The sequence below is a fragment of the Macaca nemestrina genome, chromosome 8, assembly GCF_043159975.1.
Source record: "Macaca nemestrina isolate mMacNem1 chromosome 8, mMacNem.hap1, whole genome shotgun sequence".
Taxonomy (NCBI): Eukaryota; Metazoa; Chordata; class Mammalia; order Primates; family Cercopithecidae; genus Macaca; species Macaca nemestrina.
The window spans coordinates 120,207,639-120,226,651 of record NC_092132.1 but is presented as its reverse complement, the minus strand read 5'-3'; the positions used below and the strand labels follow the sequence as shown (position 1 = coordinate 120,226,651).

At 38.5% G+C, this 19,013-nt stretch overlaps 2 long non-coding RNA genes across 2 annotated transcripts in view; both read left to right on the top strand.

The window, feature by feature from the left end:
- LOC105476606 (uncharacterized) overlaps positions 1-9,095 on the top strand; it is a 48,373-nt gene extending 39,278 nt beyond the window's left edge. Inside the window, exons 5-6 of the long non-coding RNA XR_011606550.1 lie at positions 1,653-1,855; positions 8,975-9,095. This is a non-coding gene — a long non-coding RNA (uncharacterized lncRNA). The remainder of the gene's footprint in view (positions 1-1,652; positions 1,856-8,974) is intronic.
- Positions 9,096-11,412: 2,317 nt separating this feature from the next.
- LOC105476605 (uncharacterized) overlaps positions 11,413-19,013 on the top strand; it is a 62,039-nt gene continuing 54,438 nt past the window's right edge. The window contains exon 1 of the long non-coding RNA XR_011606549.1: positions 11,413-11,823. This is a non-coding gene — a long non-coding RNA (uncharacterized lncRNA). The remainder of the gene's footprint in view (positions 11,824-19,013) is intronic.

Genomic DNA, 19,013 nt, shown 5'->3' with positions numbered 1-19,013 from the left:
TAGCGACACTAAAACTGATTTCAGAATGATTTCAGAACCCTACAGAACCCTGGGCAAACATTTTTGCTGGGAGGTTGCACACATACACGCGCGCGTGCACACACACACACTCTCCTTCTGATATTGCCCCAGTATCTGGATTTTAAGGTTAGGTAATATAAATATAAATTTGCCTCATGATGTATCATTCAGAAGAAATTGACTGACTATCGAGATGTTCTCAGGTACCACATAATTTACATGGAGAAGACTATGCTGTTGAGTTGAGCCTAGGCTAGCGTTATTTCGTCCTGTTTCACTCCCGTTACAACATAAGTTTACAGAAGGTTAGAGCTGGAAAGAACCTAGAGATCACTTAGCCCTCCCCCAACCCCCCTTTAAAGATAAGGACACAGGTGAAGTAACTTGCCTAAGGTCATTTGTGATTTGCACAGCACCCTGATCTAGAATCTGGCTCACTGGGTTCCTACACCAATGTTCTTTTACCCATATCACAGTTGGCTCAGTAATTTTTAGGTCTGTGTTTGGAAAAACATGTCTCCCTTTTATTCCAGGTGCTTCAAATTTATATTCAGAGTCAGTTCCAGTGTCTCAAATATGAGAGAATATTGTTGACCATCCCTGGCTTATTTGAATGATGTGTGTTTGGGGGCTGGAAGGAGAGAGAGAGAGGGAGAGAGAGAAGAATCTTAGCAGTGAAGTACATTGTCAGTCATTTAGCTAAGACAAGAAGCAAGAGAAAGACTAAGAGAACTTTTCAGAGAGATCATCTGTTTATAATATGTGCTTATATGATCTGACAGTCTCACTTTTCAAAATTGTATTAATAAATCATCTATAGTACTAGTTGGAATAGTTAATACACTTTTTGTGCCCCAGCAGAGAGAAAAATGGCCCTGCTTTCCTTAGCTTTATGACACATTAAGCCTAAATAGAATTAATGATTGAGCTTTGGAATCATATTTACCATGGAGAGCTCCACTTGAAGGCCGGGTGAGCTGCAGAAATACACAAGAGAGTTCTTATCTTATTAAAAGTAGCTTTTTAGCAGCTCAGAGAACTTTTTCCAGTTGTTGAGGTATCATGACTTGATAACATAAACTCTTTCTGTATGTCTCTGTCTGTATGAATTTGCTATTTATGTATATCAAAGCTATTAGGAAAATGTACGTGTGTATGTGTGTGTTTTTTTACTAGTGTTGGGTATTATCATATTATTTAATATCTTGAATCTTCATAAGCCGTAAATACTCTTTGGAGAGAAAGAGAGACGGAGAAAGAAAGAGTGAGAGAAAAACAGACAAAGGGAGACAGAGACAGAGTCGAAGAGAATGAATAGAAACACAATTCTTATTGTTCTTCAGGGACTATTTAAAAGAAAGAAGGAATCTTTACCTTTAAACTCAAATAATTTCTGACATTTTGTAGTCACTGGGACGTTAGGAAGTAGATGAAAATGGCAAGAACAATGAAATATTTTAAAGGGTGAAAATAAATTAAAATTTTTCTATTATCGTTAGCACTATTGAAATGTTGTGTATTATAATTAATGAATAATTAAATCATAATTTTAATAAAAGATTAGGATTTTAAAGTTAGAGCAAAACATGTTAATTTTATTGCAACAACGTTGGAACATGTCTCATTTCTAGGGTCTCACCACTGCAGCCATCATCAAAAGTGGTTATTATCAAGACTAGATTGCAGCTTCGGACTGAGCAGCTGGCAGGAACTCATATTGTGAACTGCAGCTCCAGATCGACTGCAAGAACAAACCAGCAATCCAGAGAGGACCCACAGACCCTCTAAAGGAAGTGGACTGCTCCTGTGGGACCTGGGAGGCACCCCAAATACTGTGAGTGCCCAATTTGCAGAAGTAGGAAAAGGAGACCCTCCTCTCCCGAACACAAACCCCTACTGTGGAGAACCTGAAGATCTCTTTGCAGGAGAAGTTTCTGACTTTACCTAGAGCTGAGTCAATCTGGAGAGCCGAGCGAAATACAGGGGTAGAGGAAGCAGCAGAAAGGCCGTGGGAGCTCGCTAGGTTCCCCAAGCAGATCATTCCTGCCTGGCACCACAGGGATCTATTGGGAAAGGAGCAGGGGGTAAAACTCCAAAGGGAGAAGGTAATCTCTAGCTGAACTTTGTAACAATTTGAACAGGGTGAGAAGCCTCCTGGCCAGAACTTGGGGAAGGGTGCCAAGCCTGTGTGCAGACTCCACAGTTGGGGGAAAACCAAGCCCTTTTCTTTTGCAGCTGGGAGGTGAGGTGGATAGCCTGGGGCAGGTTTTCTAGCCCCTATCATTCTCCGCCTGGAAATGGGCTGGGGGCTTTTGTGGGGTTCACAGTGGGAGTGACACCGGCCCTTTGGTTTCCGTGGGAGTTGGGTGAGGCCTGTGACTTCTGGCTTTCCTCTACTTCTCTGACAACCTGCATGACTCAGCAGAGGAAGCCCCAATCCTCCTAGGTACACAACTCCAGTGACCTGAGAATATCACCCCCATCCCCCACAGCAGCCACAGCAAGACCCACCCAAGTAGAGTCTGAGCTCAGACACACCTAGCCCTGACCCGCCTGAGGGTCCTTCCCGACCCACCGTGGTAGTGAAAGACAAAGAGCTTATAATCTTGGGAGTTCTAGGCCCCGCCTCTGACTAGTTCCTCCCCATAGTACCTCAGTTGATACTCTCTGGAAAGTGATACCTCCTGGCAGGGGGCCAGTCACCACAAAAACAGAGCATTACACCACCAAAGCTAGGAACCTTTACAGAGTCCATTGTACCCACCCCACCACCTCCACTGGAACAGGTGCTGGTATCCATGGCTCAGACCCATAGACAGTTCACATCACAGGACTCTGTGCAGACAACCCTCAGTACCAGCCCAGAGCTAGGTAGACTTGCTGGGTGACTAGACCCTGAAGTGAGACAACAATCACTGCAGTTTGGCTCATAGGAGGTCATATCCATAGGGAAGGGGGAGAGTACTACATCAAGGGAATACCCCATGGGACAAGAGAATCTGAACAATAGCCTTCAGCCCTAGACCTTCCCTCTGACAAAGCCTACCCAAATGAGAAGGAACCAGAAAACCAACCCTGGTAATATGACAAAACAAGGCTCATCAACACTCCCAAAAAATCACACTAATTCACCAGCAATGGATCCAAACCAAGAAGAAATTCCTGATTTACTTGAAAAAGAATTCAGGAGGTTAGTTATTAAGCTAATCAGGAGGGACCAGAGAAAGGCGGAGCTAATCAGGAGGGACCAGAGAAAGGCGGAGCCCAGTGCAAGGAAATACAAAAAATGATACAAGAAGTGAAAGAAGAAATATTCAAGAAAATGGATAGCTTAAAGAAAAAACAATAAAAAAATTCAAGAATCTTTGGACACAGTTTTAGAAATGCAAAATGCTCTGGAAAGTCTCAGCACTAGAATTGAACAAGTAGATGAAAGAAATTCAGAGCTCAAAGACAGAGTCTTCAAATTAACCCACTCTAACAAAGACAAAAAAGAATAAAATATGAACAAAGCCTCCAAGATTTCTGGGATTATGTTAAACTACCAAACCTAAGAATAATTGGTGTTCCTGAGTAAGAAGAGAATTCTAAAATGTTGGAAAACATATTTGAAAGAATCATCTAGGAAAATTTCTGCAGCCTTGCTAGAGCCGTAAACATCCAAATAAAAGAAGCACAAAGAACACCTGGGAAATTCATTGCAAAAAAGATCATTGCCTAGGCACATTGTCATCAGGTTATCCAAAATTAAGTTGATGGAAAGAATCGTAAGAGCTGTGAGACAAAAGCATCAGGTAACCTATGGAAGAAAACCTATCAAGTTAACAGCAGATTTCTCAGCAGAAACCCTACAAGCTACAAGGAATTGGGACTCTATCTTCATCTTTCTCAAACAAAACAAGCATCAGCCAAGACTTTTGTATCCAGTGAAACTAAGCATCATATATGAAGGAAAAATGCAGTCTTTTTCAAACAAACAAATGCCGAAAGAATTCACCATTACCAAGGTACCACTACAAGGACTGCTAAAAGGAGCTCTAAATCTTGAAAAAAAATCCTGGAAACACATCAAAATAGAGCCTCTTTAAAGCATAAATCACACAGGACCTATAAAACAAAAATACAGTTTAAAAAGCAAACACCAAAATCAAAACCCAAAGTACACAGGCAACAAATAGCACAATGAATGCAATGACACCTCACATCTCAATAGAAACATTGAATGTAAATGGCCTAAATGCTCCACTTAAAAGATACAGAACTGCTGAATGGAAAAGAACTCATCAACCATCTATCTGCTGCCTTTGGGAGATTCACCTGGCACATAAACACTCACATAAACTAAAAGTAAAGGGGTGGAAAAAGGCATTTCATGCAAATGGACACCAAAAGTGAGCAGAGGTAGCTATTCTTATATCAGACAAAACAAACTTTAAAGCAACAGCAGTTAAAGGAGACAAAGAGGGACATTATGTAACGGTAAAAGGCTTTGTCCAACAGGAAAATATCACAATCCTAAACATATAGGCACCTATCACTGGAGCTCCCAAATTTACAAAACAATTACTAACAGACTTAAGAAATGAGATAGACAGCAATGCAATAATAGTGGGGGACTTCAATATACTCCACTGAATGCATTAGACAGGTCATCAAGATAGGAAGTCAACAAAGAAACAATGGATTTAAACTATACCTGGGAACAAATGGATTTAACAGATATGTATAGAACATTTCATCCAACAACCACAGAATACACATTCTATCCAAGAGCACATGGAACTTTCTCCAAAACAGACCATATGATGGACCATAAAATGAGCATCAATAAATTTAAGAAAACTGAAATTATATCGAGTACTCTATCAGACCACAGTGGAATAAAACTGAAAATTAACTCCAAAAGGAACCTTCAAAACAGTGCAAATACACAGAAATTAAATAAACTGTACCTGAATGAGCATTGGGTCAAAAAGGAAATCAAGATGAAAATTTAAAAATTATTCAAACTGAATGACAGTAATGACACAACCTATGAAAACCTCTGGGATAAAGCAAAGGTGGTACTAAGAGGAACATTCATAGCCCTAAACGCCCACATCAGAAAAGACTGAAAGTGCCTAAACTGACACTCTAAGGTCACACCTTAAGAAACTAGAGAAACAAGAGCAAACCAACCCCAAACCCAGCAGAAGAAAGGAAATAACCAAGATCAGAGCAGAACTAAATATAATTGAAACAAAAAAAGTTACAAAAAATAAATGAAACAAAAAGCTGGTTCTTCAAAAAGAAAATTGATAGACCATTGGCAACATTAACCAAGAAAAGAAGAGAGAAAATCCAAATAACCTCACGAAGAAACGAAACAGGAGATATTACAATTGACACTATTGAAATACAAAAGATCATTCCAGGCTACTATGATCACCTTTACACACATAAACTAGAAAACTTAGAGGAGATGGATAAATTCCTGAAAAAATACAGCCCTCCCAGCTTAAATCAGGAAGAATTAGATACCCTGAACAGACCAATAACAAGCAGTGAGAATGAAATGGTAATTAAAAAATTACCAGGAAAAAAAGTCCAGGATCAGACGGAGTCATAGAAGAATTCTACCAGACATTCAAAGAATTGGTACCAATACTTTTGACACTATTCCACAAGATAGAGAAAGAGGAGACCCTTCCTAATTGATTCTATGAAGCCAGGATCACCTGAATACCAAAACCAGGAAAGAACATAACAAAAAAAGAAAACTACATGCCAATATCCTTGATGAAAATAGATGCTAAAATCCTTAACAAAATGCTAGCTACCTGAATTCAGCAACATATCAAAAAGATTATCCACCATGATCAAGTGGGTTTCATACCAGGGATGCAGGGATTGTTTAACATATGCAAGTCAGTAAATGTGATATACCACATAAACAGAATTTTTAAAAAAATCACATGATCATTTCAATAGACGCAGAAAAAGCATTAAACCAAATTCAGAATCCTTTGTCATTAAAACTCTCAGCAAACTTGGCATACAAGGGACATACCTTAATGTAATGAAAGCCATCTATGACAATCCCACAGCCAACATAATACTGAATGGGGAAAAATTGAAAGTATTTCCTCTGAGAATTGGAATGAGAAATGGAGGCCCACTCTCACCACTCCTCTTCAGCATAATACTGGGAGTCCTAGCCAGAGCAGTCAGAGAAGAGAAAGAAATAAAGGGCGTCCAAATCGGTAAAAAGGAAGTCAAACTGTCACTGTTTGCTGACGATATGTTCATTTGCTTTGAAAACCATAAGGATTCCTCCAGAAAGATCCTAGAACTGATAAAAGTGTTCAGCAAAGTTTCCAGATAAAAGATTAATGCACACAAATCAGTAGCTCTTCTATAAACCAGCAGCAAACAAGCAGAGAATCAAATCAAGAACAAACCCCTTTTACAATAGCTGCAAAAAATAAAATAAAATACTTAGGAATAAACCAAGGAATCAAAAGACCTCTACAAGGGAAACTACAAAACACTACTGAAAGAAATCATAGATGACACGAACAAATGGAAATATATTCCATGCTCATGGATGGGTAGAATCAATATTATGAAAATGACCATGTTGCAAAAAAGCAATCTACAAATTCAATGCAATCCCCATCAAAATACCACCATCATTTTTCACAGAATTAGAAAAAACAATTATAAAATTCATATAACACCAAAAGAGAACCCACATAGCCAAAGCAAGATTAAGCAAAAAGAACAAATCTGAAGGCATCACACTATCTGATTTCAAACTATACTATAAGGCTATAGTCACCAAAACAGCGTTGTAGTGGTACAAAAATAGGCACATAGACCAATGGAATGGAATAGGGAACCCAGAAATAAACCCAAATACTTACAGCCAACTGATCTTTGACAAAGCAAACAAAAACATAAAGTGGGGAATGGTGCTGTTCTCCCACTCTTTTCAACAAATGGTGCTGGGATAATTGGCAAGCCACATGTAGGAGAATGAAACTGGATCCTCATCTCTCACCTTATTCAAAAATCAGCTCAGGATGGATTAAGAACTTAAACCTAAGACCTGAATATAAAAATTCTAGAATATAATATTGGAAAAATGCTTATTGGCTTAGGCAAGGATTTCATGACCAAGAACCCAAAAGCAAATGCAATAAAAACAAAGATAAATAGCTGGGACCTAAGTAACCTAAAGCGCTCTTGCACGGCAAAAGGAACAGTCAGCAGGATAAACAGACAACCCACAGAGTGGGAGAAAACCTTCACAATTTATACATCTGACAAAGGACTAATATTCAAAATCTACAGTGAACTCAAACAGTAAGAAAAAACCAATCCTATCCAAAAGTGGGCTAAGGACATGAATAGACAATTCTCAATAGAAGATATACAAATGGCCAACAAACATGAAAAATGGCTCACCATCACTAATGATCAGGGAAACGCAAGTCAAAGCCACAATGGGATACCACGTCACTCATGCAAGAATGGCCATAATAAAAAAATCAAAAAACAGTAGATGTTGGTGTGGATGCAATGAACAGGGAACACTTCTACACTGCTGGTGGGAATGTATACTAGTACAGCCACTATGGAAAACAGCATGGAGATTCCTTAAAGAACTAAAAGTAGAACTACAGTTTGATCCAGCAGTCCCACTACTGGGTATCTACCCAGAGGAAAAGGAGTCATTATTAGAAAAAGATACTTACACATGCATGTTTATAGCAGCACAATTTACAATTGCAAAATCATGGAACCAATCCAAATGCCCATCAGTCAATGAGCAGATAAAGAAACTGGTATATATACATGATGGAATACCAAGCAGCCATGAAAAGGAATGAATTAACAGCATTTGCAGTGACCTGGATGAGATTGGAGACTATTATTCTAAGTGAAGTTAACTCAAGAATGGAAAACCAAGCATCATGTGTTCTCACTGATATGTGGGAGCTAAGCTACGAGGATGCAAAGTCATAAAAATGATACTATGGACTTTGGGGACTTGTAGGGAAGAGTGAGAGGGGGGCGAGGGATATAGCACTACAAATAGGGTACAGTGTATACTACTCGGGTAATGGGTGAACCAAAATCTCACAAATCACCACTAAAGAATTTATGTAACCAAATACAACCTATACCCCAATAACTCATGGAAAGAAAAGATAGGTAAGAGCAAGATATTGAAAATCTGTCATCCACAGAGATAATATTTTGTTGGAGAGAGAAATATAAAGTAGTACCAGACAAAAGGGGGAAAAAAAAACATTGGAACATGTCTTTCTTCCCTTTGGTGAGCATTATACTAAAAAAAGTTCATTTCTGTCATGGGAATATATTTTCCTTTGTTTTAAAATTCTAGCATGATAAAGGTAGATTAAAAGATTATTTCATCCATTCCTCTGGCTATAGAACATACTACACCCAGAGTCGATTTTTAAAGAACCCTCATGCATCCTCTTCCTCTCAGGATATGTGTTATTTACAAAGATATATGCATATTATTTTTTTTAAAGTTAATTGATATTTTTCCTGTAAAAATAAATGAACTTTTTAATCTAACATTATGAGTCTCCATGGCCAATGTGTGCACTATGGAAACATACATTTTACTAAATCGTTCAATATTTCAGAAGTGTTAAGATTTTATGTTACTCTTTAAAAATTTTTGGTATCTTATAGATTGTCAAAATAAAACCAGGAGGGATATTGGTAGGAGGTAAATTAAAATATTTTACCATTTATCAAATAATGAGTAAAGGCATTTTCTTAAAAAAAAAAAAAAAACCAATAGAGAAACAGGAAAGAATTGGCCTTTGTGGGGACCCAATTTATATTCCTCTCCCTAGACATGAGTGATAATATATTATTTACCTTTTTATATGAAAAATTTCTTCTATTCCCCTCTGTGTATCAATTCCAGCAGCCTGGACATTCAAAGGAGCAGGGCATGGAATCTGTGGAGAAGTTAAAGCTCCTAAGATCGATTACTTGAGTAAATAGTTGTAGAGTCTTGTTCGAGACAGACGCCTGGCTAACCTAGGTAAATACTGTAATCCATTTAAACCAGAAACTAGAATTCCAAAGCATTTGTATTTATTAAAATTTCTGGCAGTTCAGCAAGTGTGAGTAGAATCCTTGAACATCATCTTAAAGTTGAAGCTTAACATGAACCCTACTGTGGTACTTGCCAGGCACTTCTTAACTATTACCTTTGCCAGGTAGAGAAAGGAAGGAGAGACATCATTTATTTTATTTTATTTTATTTTATTTTTGCAGGGAAAAACAACAACAACAACAACAACAAATATAACATCTTTGTCTTCTTTTTATATCCTATAGTATTTGTCTAATATGTTAGATTAACTGGATATTTTAGCCAGTGGCACACAGGGAATGAACCCAACCTTCATTTCACCATCCAGTCTTTACCCAGTGCTGTAAATGCCTTTGCTGAGTTAATTAATCCCTCAGAGATTTCTTCTCAAATCAGGTTTTTGTCCCTTGTTTCTAGGAAGCCAAATTGCTGGTGACATGCTAAGCTCTTGCAATCCTTAAGTTATCACTTGAGAGCAATGATACATGGTAAATTAATCAATTTAGGACATAATCAAGTAGAAGTATAAGAGGGAAAAAAAGACACAAAATTGTGATTTATTACCTTTGAATTTTTTTCTGCCACCTGGATCTCAAGATAGCAATTGAGTTTGTTTTTCTATCCAAGGAGCCTAAAATACTTGGATTGCAAATCTTTGTGAAACACTAAGGTGTGTGATGTAGCTGACATTAGTTGATGGGTTGGGTAGGAGGCTGGCAGGGTTAGTGCATTAGGAGGCTGATGCAGAGAAGAAGTGAGTGGGAGAGAAAAGCAGAAAGATACCTTTTCTTCTAAAGACTAAAGAACCTACTGTATACAAGATTTAACATATTTTCAGACACCATTTCTCTAAGTAGACAACTTATATACAAGATGTTTATTTATGCAAAATTAAATAATACAGATATGCAAAAGGAAAATTAAGTGGTTGGAGTGCTAATGATATGTTTCTAATGATAGAATACACACGTATAATGTATGTATTAGGATTCCCCAGAGAAACAAAACCAATTGACTATGTTTCCCTAGAGAAACAGACCCAATATGATTCCGAAGAGACACAGAAACAATAGGAGACAGAGGAAGAGAGAGAAAAAGATTCATTGATTAGTTGATTGATTGATTTGAGGAATTGGCTTATGTGATTGTGGGGACTGACAAGTCTGAAATCTGCAGGGCCGACCAGCAGGCTGGACACCTGGGGAAGACTTGCTATTGCAGCTTCAGCCTGAAGACAGTCTAGAGGCGAATTCCTTCTTTCTTGGGGAACCTCAGTTCTTTCCCTTAAGCCCTTCAACTTATTCGATGAGGCCCACCTACACTGTAATCTACTCAAAGTCTACCAATTTAAATGTTAATCACATCTAAAAAAAAAAAAATACACCTTCACAGAAACATCTAGATTAACATTTGACCAAAAACTGTGTACTCTGTGCTAGCCAAGTTGGCACATAAATTGACCATCACAGGATAATAATATCAAGCTATTACTAGTTGAAAGCACATGCTGTGCACTGCTGAATATGGTGCACTGAGTCACAGTCCTGGGTTTGGAGGCAAGAGATCTGGGTACTTGTCCTGTATCTGCTAGGCAAGTAACCTAAGATATTTCCAATTTTTTTTTTATTGGGAAATATGGTAGATCTTGGTAATAGAATATGAGTCAGGGAACCCAAGGAAGAAACACGGTTTTCTCAGTGTTGACACTGAAGTACCCATGGAACACGGAGGTGAAGTCCTGCAGACAGTTGAATACATGTATACATTTAGAGCTCACAGAGCAACTGGCTGGTGAAAGTGAGGTTTGAGAGTCATTCACATATAGATGGCAACTGAGGCCCTGTGAATGACCAGAAGGGAGGTCTAGAATGATAATGGAAGTAGTCCAAGGAAACAAGAGGAAGTAGAGGAAGAAGTACCAATGCAGCATACCAAGAAAGAATAGTCAGGATATTCTGACTATGAGAATCAGGATAAAGTGGTGTTATGGTGGCCAAGGCTTAGGTAAGTTTTAAGATGTTCAATAACGTCAGATAGCAAAAGGAAGCTGTAGAGACTAGGTCTGAAAGCATTCCATTGGATTTAACAATTAGTTGAACATTTAGTGAATTTTGCTGGTACAGTTTAAATAATGGCTAACATTCATGTAATTCTCGCTGAGTTTCTATGCTGTGCTGTGCTTTGTATGGATTGTCTCTTTTAATATCTTCTATAACCTATGAGACTGATATTAATATCACATTCTTATTTTATAGATCTATAAATTCAATTTTAGGAAGGTAACGTATCTTCCTGAAAGTCACACAAGTAAAGATGGACTTGGGTTTCTAATCCATTTGTTTGACTTCAAAACATGTTATCTCCATTCCACTACCTCTTCTGTTCAGTGGAATGAAAGAGGTTAAAACAGTTCACAGGGTCCATGGAGTGAATGAAAAATGAAAATGGGGAGATAAAATGCAGATAATAGTTTTCAAGGATTGGAGCTGGAAGGAGTTGCCTGTTTGAGAGCTGTATTAAGGTCTGAGAAACATGTGCATGTTGTGCACTGCAAGAAAGGAATCAAGAGGAAGGAGAGGATGGAGAGACAGAAGATGAAAATCAGCCAGAGTAACAAGGCTCCAGGAAAGCCACATGGCTATGTGCATCCCTTAGAGAAACAAATTGGAAATGGGGTAAGTGACACCTCTTTTCCTTAGACTGAAAATAATTAAATGTGAGTAGAAGATATAGGAACATCTAAAATGGTGGTAGAAGGTGAGTGAGTTGGTTAGAATAAGCTGAGAGAAATGAATGCTTCAGATTGTTCTGGAGAAGGTCAAACAGTAAATGTTGTACAATAGTTAGGAACTTGGGCTTGGACCACCGCTCCCCTAAGTTCCAGCTCTACTCTGCTCCTCCCCAATGCATCCTGTAGCTGACTGACTGTCCTTAGGAACTCAGGCTGTATGTGCCCTCTGCAGCACAGCCTTTCCTGACCACCTTCTTTGGAGGCTTCCCTTTATTCTATATTTAATGACATCACAATTTGCCAACATTTTAATCCGTATTTACCTTTTTGGCTCACTGTAACAAAATCTCCGTGAGGTTACCTCTCATGGCTGTGTTTCTTACTCCTAATGTAGTGCTTCTCTTCTTAGCACTTAGTAGGTCCTGAACAACTTTGCATTGATTGAAAAAAAAAAAAAACCTGAATGCCACTCTCTATTATTCAATAGCTATGTGACCTTGGGCAAGATAATTTAACTTCTCAGGCCTTTGTTTCATCATTTGTAAAATGAAGAGACTTATATCCTATCAAGGTGTCTTACAAGCATAAAAGATGCTAAACATAAAGGTCTCAATTTTATTCTGGTTGAAAATATGTCCAATAAGTATCAGCTATTATTATTTTGTTGAGTGTGGGAGTGCAAAGGCTGGAGGGGTTGTTAAAAAATGGAGTTTAAGACATCAGAGGGAACTCCTCAAAATAATAACAGAATCCAGACTGAGATCTTTCCCTCTTAGACTGATGGACTGGTACCCACTTATAAAATTGTTTGGCAATGAAGACAAAGGGAAGGGACACAGAAAATGAGAGTGGATCTTGAGAATACAGACATCTGGTTCCAAGGAAAGGGAGTAGAAGGGGATTCAGACCAAGTGCATTTCCTTTCAAACAAGTGCTTTCATCTGAACTGCTCTGTTGAAATAGAAAAGTCACTGTCAATACCACATCTCATTACAGCCTAGCTTGATGCAGCTTAATACCAAGCAATATGCTCCATTAATTAGATTTAAGGCACTAAGGCTGGAATCTGGAAGCTGTAACCTGAGTCACTTCTCCCCAGGTAAACATGAATGTGTTTTTCTATAAATTGCTTTGAGGTGCTCTGAGATTTCTTTAATCTAATCACCAGAAATAATAGCCAATGCCTTATTTGATGGGGCCATGTGGCACATCTTTTCCCTTCTTTCATTACGTTTCCCCCCCAGATAATAAGGCTCCACAGGCTCTGGATTAGAAAAAAAAACATATTACTGCTATCGCAAGGGAGGAGGTGAAGAAAAGTTTGCTTTTTTGTGTGCTTTCCGTAGCTTAGCAAGAGCTAGAGGTTCTCTATTAGCTGAACATGCTAAGAGGTGGAAGGTGAAAATTCAGCTGATTCAGAGTTTGGTAGATTTGTTCAGACTAGATATCTCAAAGGCTTTTAATTACTTGGGAACAAGTCTATATGATATTAACGACTAAACCACAAGTAACGCTTGGAGGGATCCTGAAATCCATCCAGAATTATTTATTAACATCTAAACTAGACTCCATTTAGATCTAGAGATAGTGATAAGGCCCTGCATAATGTAATTTTATCGCAGCTTACACATATATTTGTATTTAGAAGCTACGTATTCTTCATTCATCCTTGACTAGCACAGAAACATCAAAGCTGTCATCATTATATTTGTCAAGAGTAGTTGTTTTTTATTTCTCTTTAGTTTTTAATAATGCATAGGCAAAGAGGTCTTTGGACTCCTTCTAGATGTTTTATTTCTTTTTTCTTCTTGTTTCCACAGCATGAAAATTTATCAAAGCTACCTCTCTAATCTATTGTTCTTTGCCTTGAATGCTCTTTGTCAGATGCTTATCTTTGAGGTTTTAAGCCTTTAAAAACACTCTTTTAATTTCCCTTTATCGCATTGCTCTGTATCTAGCTACAAGCTCTCCTAATATCACCCTCTCCTTTTTGTTTACATCCAAGTCTGAATGTGCAGATAAAAGCTGGATGGGACACGGTGAACATTTTCCCTGCAGCTCCTGTGAAACACACATTGGACATAGACATGGTCCACTGGCTCCTCAAAGATTTTTTTTTTTTAGAGGAATGATTTTCCAGTTCTAATCTCAAAGCTGCAAAATCTGATTTTCTGATCCTACATTTATCCTGTACTCCTCTCTGTGTTTCATAGCCAGAGATGGCATGCCTGATTTCCACTAAATTCAGCTGATGTCCACCACACAGTTCAGCTGCTGGGTTTCCAAGTAACAGTGGTGCTTTTGTGTCATTTGGTTGTAGCATGTTGGAGTATATGTGAGTAAATGTAAGATAGAATGAATGGAACTCCTTGAAATAGCTAAGACTTGGATATTAGAGAAGGGGCCCAGGTGTGGTGACTCACAACTATAATCCCAGTACTTTGGGAAGCTGAGGTAGGAGGATCGCTGGAGGCTAGGAGTTTGAAACCAGCTTGGGCAACAAAGGGAAACTTCGTCTCTGAAAAAATGACATAAAATAAGTAGAAGAGGCAGATGGGTGCTTTCTTATACTACCATGTTTCCTCTAAGACTCTTTGGCCAACCAGCCAAGACTGATGTAAAAACCAAAATTTTGTATCCATATTTCTTTGTTATATACTACTTTGCTATTCGCTCCTCAATTTTACCATATATACCATTTTGATGTCTATACCACGTCTTAGCTATTTCAACGTGTTCTATTCTTTCTATCGTACATTTACTTACATATACTCCAACATGCTAAAACCAGCGGCTCCCAAAATTGGCTGCATGTTGGAATCACTTAGGAAACTTTAAAAGGTTTTCAGTCCCTGGCTTCCCACCCCAGGCCAATTAAATTAAAATCTCAGGGGATGGGGCACAGACATCAATGTTCTATAAAATCTCCCCAGATGATTATAATATGCAGCTAGGGTTGAAAACCATTTTTAGCTCATGGTTTCCTAGATGCTGTGAGGTTTCTGCCCAACTTACTATTAGGCAATGCTTGAAAAAGCCCTTTTACTTTCTCCCATGTTCAGTTCTGAACTGTCAGATGCTTTCTCTAAAGGTTGGTCCTGACAGTCTTATTATCTGACATAATGTGCCCTCACATGCAATTCTCCCAGGAATCATACCACATAGTTGCAATCCTCTAGTGTTCACTTCCAGAAACTCAGGAATTGGGCTAAGTAACATAGAAACCGCTATCTAATTTTATTAAGGAAAGTCAATTGTTAGAAAGGTAGCGGGGGCAAAGAGCAGAGAGGCAGTCCACCTACCTAGAAACGGGGTTGTAGAAAGGTAATATTTCCTTTAGATTGTCCATCCAGCCATTGACTAGCCCAAGTTCAGCAGGTTCAAGACAAAATGACTTCTTATCTCTTTGGTGAATAATTGTGCCTTAACCACAGGCTGCCCTGCACAAGTGGTGTTGGGTTCATTCTCTGCCTGTCTACTACACTGGAATACACATATTAAGAGAAGATGCTTGCCCACAGCTCCTGTCACATTGTGGAACCAGATGGCTTCAGGATGAAGTCCTCTCTACACAAATAGTATTCACCTAGTGTCTTGCTTGGAATATAAATTAAAGCATCACTCCACAATAAACTATACATGTTTGGTGATCAATACAGAACTCTAATTTTCTCAAGTTAATGCCTTTTAATGACAGGTTCCCAATGCTTGCTGTAGACAGTTACATGTAAGATTATAAATCATGGGATGTCTTAGCTTTGAAATACTAATCTTTGCTCCCCCCTGCATTACATAATTGATAATGACTATATTGACAACTCCAAGAGGGCTCCTGAGATGGATCTGTGCAGCGGAAGGAAAAGCATCGCCACTGTGCAGAAATGACATGCTGTGTATTCTAATGAGTGGATTCCTTAACCTCTAGTTGTATCCTTGAGTTTTCCAGAGTTTTCTTTCTCCTGAAAGCTTACTGGTGGTCAGAAAGTGACTGTATATGATCATCTTACCATGGATATTTGTTCCCTGTGAGTCTTCAAGACATTTTTGATGACTTTTACTGATGAAAAAATGCGTTTTATCTCCTCTTTGGGTCCTCAGGTTCAAAAAAGCTACATGAGAGAGAACTGTAGTGTATTCTTCCTAGCAGATCAGCATTCTTTATGGATTTACTCTTTTTCGTTGCAAATAGAAGGCAAAAGGAGGGATAAACAAGATAATTTAGAGGAGAGAAGATGCCCAGACACTAGACTGACTAAATTTTAAAATTTTTAATTTTAAAATTAAAATTATGTCTTTCTTGAAATAGAGATTTTATTTTCTTAAAAAGGAACTTTTCCCCCTATGAGTTTGGCTGGCGTTAGAAAGAGGATAAATGCAAATTATTTTACAGTTTTACTTAGGACAGAAGTCAGATCTAGAGGGAGTAATCGGTGTGTATGTGACTACTTTGTGAAGTCTGTCTACAGTACAGTTTTTTTCTCTGTGCAGTTGAACCATTCCCTATGTGGGAACTGGCTTTTCATATCTTCACTATAAATACAAACAAGTTATTAACTCCCTAATTGATCTTTGTTGTTTACAACTTTTTCTTTCATTTTATACATGGGGGGCTCTCTATCCACACAACCCACAGGAGGGTGCCTGCTTAGGCCAAATAATGCATTAAAACGGGCTACTGTCACTCACCCAGAAGGGCGATGCCTTCATAGTAATCAACTATATGACCCTTTCCCCTCCCTGCATTCCTGCCACCCAAAGGAATAAATGATGGATAATTTCTTCAAAATGATTTTCACCATCATCCCAGGAGCCTATTTGACAACTCAGGTGCTGTAAAATCCTTCTCTCTGTTCCCCTCTTCTTTTCCTTTTGCTGCACATGCTCTCATTGGGCCACACGTCTTGCTGTGATATGGAACAGCCAGGAGCGGAATCTTGGCCACTGGAGGCCTGATGCTTTGCTTTTGTTTCATGTTTAAAAACTCACCTCATGTTACTGAGTCTTGTTCCTCTGTATGGGCAGTGGTGATAATAAAACACTCCCTGACTTATCAGTCATATGTGAAAGAGCCTTGAAAGGTGTAAAGTATAACGTAAATCTATGCTGTCATTAATATTCTTGAAGGGTACATGGTCCCAGAAAAACACACAGAGGTTTGTAAGCAAGGGGTATCCTTGGGTTTTCTTAACAGTGTTCTTGCCCTTGAACATTAAACCTGATATTTGTCTCTCCATTCTCTAACTCATTTTAAATGTTTTATATTTACTGTATAGTTGGTAACTTATGGAGTGCTTTCCTGGTCCCTAATTATCATTATTTACTACCCCAAATGGCATTCTATCATTGTATGTTGTCTTACCCTAAAATCATTTCATGACAGTTCAGATTATTTTCTCAACCACATGGCACCTGCCCACACCGTTTATAACAGTGCAATGTAACACAGTATGTCCCTGATAGATACTGAAAGAACTAACAGCTCCATGTATTCACTACACTTCACGTAATGGTAAAAATAAGGTTTATTATGTACATTTCTAGTTAAGCCTCAGAGGAAGAATAGATGTGCTGATGTAGTAAGAATTAAACACATCCCAGATGAGAGTGGTTTGGACAAATCCCATTGGTACAATTAGCATCTGCTAAAAAATGCACATTTTGTAATTTCTGACAAAGAAAATAAGTCATGTTTTAGTCTGAATCTTTGGTCTGATATCTATGGCAAGAATGTGTATTGCATTTTTAGACATAATTTCCTATTTCAACTAATCTACATTTGTACCACTGAGGATTTTTAAAAATTTAAATAAATATTGTGGAATTAATGCTTTTCATTGTAATGAATATATCAATCTTCTAATGTTCATGCACGCCATTTATTGGAATACATTTAAGCTATGGTGAGATCACTGCTAAATCATTTCCAGTTGAATAATCAACTTATGGAAAGAAGATTGACTTGAGGTTACTTGGGGAAAAAATGTCCCTTCATTTTGTAGATGAATTGAAGCACTTAGGCTAATAACATAATGGGAAAAACTAATTTGACACCATCTATTAGAGAATGGCTTTGGTTGCATGTCTTTTAAATGCCCCTGTTTTATACATATGAGATACTTGACTTTTCTTTATTAAACCCTATTTCTATATATATACTGATAAATAATATGTGTTCCTCAATTTGATAGACACCATGGTCCTTCCACCTTTAAAAAATTTATCTAAAAAAGATTTTAAAAATATATTTCTTCAAAATATAACTGAATTTAGATATCAGTGTCTAAAAACAAAATGGAGGTTTTGGACTTGATTTTGTGTTGATAAACCCTGCCTATGTACTACTTCCCACCACTTGTCTCCTTCCATTGTTGGGACCAATTCTTTCTGGTCTTCTGAAACAGCCTTCTGGTTGGGTGTGGTGGCTTACACCTGTAATCCCAGCACTTCGGGAGGCTGAAGCGGGTGGATCATTTGAGGTAAGGAGTTCAAGACTAGCCTGGACAAGATGGTGAAACCCGTCTCTACTAAAAATATAAAAATTAGCCAGGTGTGATGGTGTGCACCTGTTGTTCCAGCCACTCGGGAGGCTGAGGCAGGAGAATTTCTTGAACCTGGGAGGCTGAGATTGCAGTGAGCTGAGATCATGCCACTGCACTCCAGCCTGGGTGACAGTGCGAGACTCTGTCTCAAAAAAAAAAACAAAAAAAAGAAAAAGAAAAAGAAAACAGCCCTCTGTACTCAGTGCCAGGCCATCACCATGTTGCTAGTTTAGCCCTGACTTGTGGCCCATTTCAAATTATTAGATATTTTCTGCATTGCCAAGAATTCCTCTCCTCCTCCTCCCTGCTCCTCTCCCCCTCCCCCTCCCCTCCCCACTCCTCTCTCCTTCCTTCCCTCCCTCCCTCCCTCCCTCCCTCCCTCCCTCCTTCCTTCCTTCCTTCCTTCCTTCCTTCCTTCCTTCCTTCCTTCCTTCCTTCCTTCCTTCCTTCCTTCCTTCCTTCCTTCCTTCCTTCCCTCCTTCCTTCCTTCCAGCATTAAGACAGACAGATTCACTTGCCTGCAGTCCACACTTGCCATATTTTACTATTGCTTCAGCTGCCTTTATTCCACAGTCACAAAGTAAGCATCTTCAAC